The 4,810-nt window shown below is 37.1% G+C and overlaps 1 pseudogene; it reads left to right on the forward strand.

Moving 5' to 3' along the window:
- Positions 1-2,186: 2,186 nt before the first annotated feature.
- The window catches only part of LOC105550308, a 22,759-nt pseudogene continuing 20,135 nt past the window's right edge, over positions 2,187-4,810 (forward strand).

Below are 4,810 nucleotides of genomic sequence, written 5' to 3' on the forward strand. Positions count from 1 at the left end.
GCTATGTAGGGATGGAAGGGAAACTGGGATTGTTTGTTAAGCCGGTTTCTGTTATTCGGTCAATCATATACAAATAACACACTGTGAACAGTGGTGTAGAGCAGAGTGTTCTGTGAAAGGGAAGATATTCCATTTACATTTTATGTATTGTTCACTTATGTGAAATTTTTCAGTGAGCACATGCTACTTTTGAAATTTAAAATTCCTATATAGTTTTTATTTTAAAAATGAAATGTTAAGGACAAGACTCCCTATATAGTTCCTTAACTTTTCCTGTGAATCTATAATTGCTCCAAAATAAAACATTTTAAAATCTCTATTTGATAAATAACATAAAATAAGGGATATATATATATAGATAACATAACATTGGAGCCAAGGAGGCTTTTGGACATGTGAAATGTTTACCTTCCTGGAAGATGTTCATAAACACCAAAAGTGGATTTCCACAAGGTAGGTGAATACTAAGAGACGATTGATATACTTGGGTCTGATCTGATCTTATGAAATATGACATTTTCATGGTCATAAAAATGCTATGTTTTCACATTGAAAGAACAGTGGAATCTTGGAGCTAAAAAGGACGATAAGAATCGACTCAAATGATCTTCACTTGAGACATGAGTTAATCTTTGCAGGAGATGCAGCTATCCAGCCTCTATTTAAATATCTCCAGTACTGTCATCTCATTACTCTATGTATTATAAAATGCTTGCTTAAGTAGTCTAAATGCAATTAATGAAATAAGAAGTTGCAATGTTAAAAAAAAATAAAGAAAGAATAGTTATCAGGTCTCTATACTTATATTTACACACTGCAATTAAGTAAAAAGGTGGAGATTTCAATTCATATGCCAAGTGGATTACCGAGAAATTCTTGGAATGAAGCAAATAAATAGAGTTGTGAGCATGTAACTGAATATTCATACATTGTTATGAAAAGGGGGTGTTGCTCAGTAGTCAAAAATGAGACTCTGAATTCAGAATAGCAGGATAAACTCTTAAAGTCTCAGTTTTCTTATCTGCAAAATGGGGTTAATAGCAGTATTTACACTTTTTAGTTGTTTTGAGAATAAATGGGATAATCCATGAAGATTGCTTGGCACACAGCACATGCTCAACAAGTATTAATAAGATGAACAGTGCTGGTATTAGTAATACATACAAGAGGATAGGAAAACACAGTGCCTTACTTTGAGGTGGCCTTGACTGGCTAATCACATATTTTCCAGGAAGGTGTCCAGTGCTGAATAGGTGAGAACAACAAGGTCATCTTTTTTATCATCACTATAGGCTGTTGAGACAGAAGGGACCTCAGAGGTCAACCAGTCTGGATCTTTGTTTAGAAAGCAATGAAACAGAAGCCTAAATCATACTCTAACAGAAGTAAATCTCTAGGTTACTCCCTTCATAATTTTTAAAGAATATGTGATTCCAGACAAATAGGAAGTAGACAAAAGTTGGAGCAACTCAGAAGGAAGGAGCCAATTCTGGGTACCAGCCTCCATGGCTTTGCTTCTCTGCTCCCTTTACCTCAAATGATTATCCCCATATTTCTGCCTGTTTAAATCCTTTGAGGTCCACCATAGTGCTATGTCTTTAAAAAGCTTTTGATATCTCTAATCCTACAGACGTTCTTTACGGTGCTTCTATATTCATCAAACACTTATTGAATCCGTGCTTGTACATGAGGCTCCAGGCTACGTTTTCATACAGAATTGAAAGGCTCAGACTGTAACTTCAAGGTATTTGTATTTAAGATGGAAATGGGGGCTTTGAGCAAGCACTGAGTGTCCTCTTCCTACAACTGTTTAGCCAGGGGCTATCTGACCAAAGATTAATAAAGAAAAAAAATAATAATAATTTAAAAAGTAAACAAAATGTCACAAAGCTTTCTGTCTCATATTGTAGTTTATCTTCCCATTAGATTGTTTGCTTATTGAAGACAGGAATAAGGTCTTACTCCCCTTTGGGTCTCTTTATAATACCTATTATAGAGCTGTATTAGACCCTATGGAGGAACTAAATTGGTTTGAATTGAAAACTGGCCACTACCAAAGAAAGATTATTGGAAAATGCTGAAAGAAAATAAGAATTTCATAGCTTGAAGAATTTTATAGCTAGAAGGCACTTACATGTCATAAGAGGTAGCAATTTGTCTTTCCTTTTTCCTTTACACTAGGAGAAATGCAGGTAAGATATAAAGGAATGAAAGAAATATTAAATGCTGTAATAAATTTCTGAGATGCAATGGAGAATTTTTCTTAACAAATTTATTAAGAAAAGACTTAACCTACTAATTTTAGGGGTAAGCATAGCTCTGTTAGGTGGAAATAGCTTACACTTGCTGCTCAAGTGTGGTCCCTGGGTCAGCAGCATTGGTGTTGCCTGGGAACTTACTGGAACTGCAGGTTATTTAATGTACATTCAAGTTTGGGAATGCACTGGCCTGCACGATGACCTCCGAATATGCCATCTGGTTCCAGGCACTCATATTATGGGGGAGAATACAAATAGAAATCGAGGCCAGATGAAAATAATTCATAAATTCATGGCAATAAATTAACTTTACCACAAGCACCTGAAATAATTTGGGTTTTCTTTTAGAGAAATTGTCCTGCATACTGGTATTCTGCGCGTGTGTGAGAGCGCGCATGCGTGCGTGTGTGCGTGTGCGCGTGTGCGTGTGCGCGCGCGTGTGGTTTAAGTAGATCAGCAATTTACCGGGCAATATGAAAATTCAATTTAAAAAGTTTAATGATTGCTTTGTGTTACCGAAATTAAGTATAAGTAGATGTTACCCTGATGTGCTGTAAGGATTTTCAAAATCACATCAGTTACTCTAGTTAATGTGTGCCTCATTTTGTTTCTTTTGAGGAAATAAACCCCTTAAGGTTAGCCAACAAAACATTTCATTTATTGCCAAAGCAAAAAAAAAAAAAAAAAAAAATCCTCTTTTAAGACCTCTACGCTTGTTTATTTTCCACAGTTTATATTTAGATTTAAAAATTATTTATGCTTAACTTCAGTACCAACTTTCTATTGAAATTTAAATACTTTAAGCTCCTGAAGCCCCCGAGATTTGGAATTTTTAATGAAAGCTGTACTGGCATATTAATCACGTGCCTTGAATTCTCAGAATCAAAGAATGCATGGGCTTTCAAGACTACAGACCAGTTTGCAAATATAAGATATTATCAGTATTACTACTAATAATTATTATATGACTTAAACCCTCTGTGCCTCAGTTTATTTATCTCCAAAACGGGTATGGTAGGTTGTCTTATAGGTTATTATGTGAATCAAATAAGTTAATAAATATAAAAAGCTGAGATGTAATACACGTAAAAAGTTAGCACATAATAGAGATTTAACTAGTGTTAGCTATTATTATCTAATGTTTGTTTCTATCCATTACTCAGTTTGAAAAATACTGTTTGAATTCAGGTATGTAAAAATGTTGCATCTTTTCAAAGAAACTCATTGGGTTTTCGTTGGATGCATTATACTAAAATCAATTTAATCATTAAAGAAAAACATACTTTGAAACTATTAAGAAAGATATATATTTTTGTTGTTGTTGTTGTTGTTTGTTGTGTTTTCTGAGATAGAGTCTTACTCTGTTGCCCAGGCTGGTTTGTAGTGGCATGATCTCGGCTCACTGCAACCTCCGCCTCCCAGGTTCAAGCAATTCTCCTGCCTCAGCCTCCTGCGTAGCTAGGATTACAGGCGTGCGCCACCACACCCAGCTAATTTTTGTATTTTTAGTAGAGACAGGGTTTCACCATGTTGTCCAGGCTGGTCTCAAACTCCTGACCTTGTGATCCGCCTCCCAAAGTGCTGGAATTACAGGTGTGAGCCACCACGCCCAGCCTAAGCAAGATTTTTTTAAAAGCCAATTTTTTGGTACAGAACCAGTCTAAGAAAAATCACCCTCAAATTATTTTTTTCTATGAAATCTATCTATCTCCATGTGATCATGGAGAATAAAGTCATTATTATACGGGAGAGGGTTTTCAATTAGGCTGCCTATTCCTAGGAACAAGAATTTAAATTCTAAGGGACAAGTGTATATTGTATTACAGAAAGTGTCATGTATAGGTGGTGATTGCTAATAATAAATTTTAATGATGACGGTGGTGATCGTCTCAGTCCTTTTTGCATTGCTCTAAAAGAATACCTGACGCTGGGTAGTTCATAAAGAAAAGAATTTTATTTGGCTCACAGTTCTGGAGGCTGTACAAGAAGCATGGCACCAGCATCTTCTGGTGAGGGTCTCAGGAAGCTTCCAATCATGACAGAAAGGGAAGTGGAGCTGGCACGTAAAGTGGCGAGAGAGAAAGAACGAGAGAGAGGAGGAGATGCCAGGCTTTTTGACAATCAGTCATGACGTGAACTAATAGAATGAGAACTCACTCATTACTGCAAGGATGGCACCAAGCTGTTCATGAGAGATTTGCCCCCATGAGCCGAACCTCCCACTAGGCCCCACTTCCAACATCTGGGATCAAATTTCAGCATGAAATTTGGAGGGTGAAATATCCAAACTACATCAGGGATGATGAGTAATAAGAAAAAATAAGGTCAGGCACAGTGGCTCACCCTGTAATCCCAACACTTTGGGAGGCTGAGGTTGGCAGATCACTTGAATCCAGGAGTTTGCGATCAGCCTGGGCAACATGTCCAAACCCCGTCTCTGCAAATAATACAAAAAATTAGCCAGGTGGGGTGGTGCGTGCCTGTGATCCCAGCTACTCAGAAGGCTGAAGTGGGAGGACTGACAGCCTGGGAGATTGAAGCTGCAGAGAGCC

Source organism: Mandrillus leucophaeus, unplaced genomic scaffold (genome assembly GCF_000951045.1).
Source record: "Mandrillus leucophaeus isolate KB7577 unplaced genomic scaffold, Mleu.le_1.0 Scaffold475, whole genome shotgun sequence".
Classification (NCBI taxonomy): Eukaryota; Metazoa; Chordata; class Mammalia; order Primates; family Cercopithecidae; genus Mandrillus; species Mandrillus leucophaeus.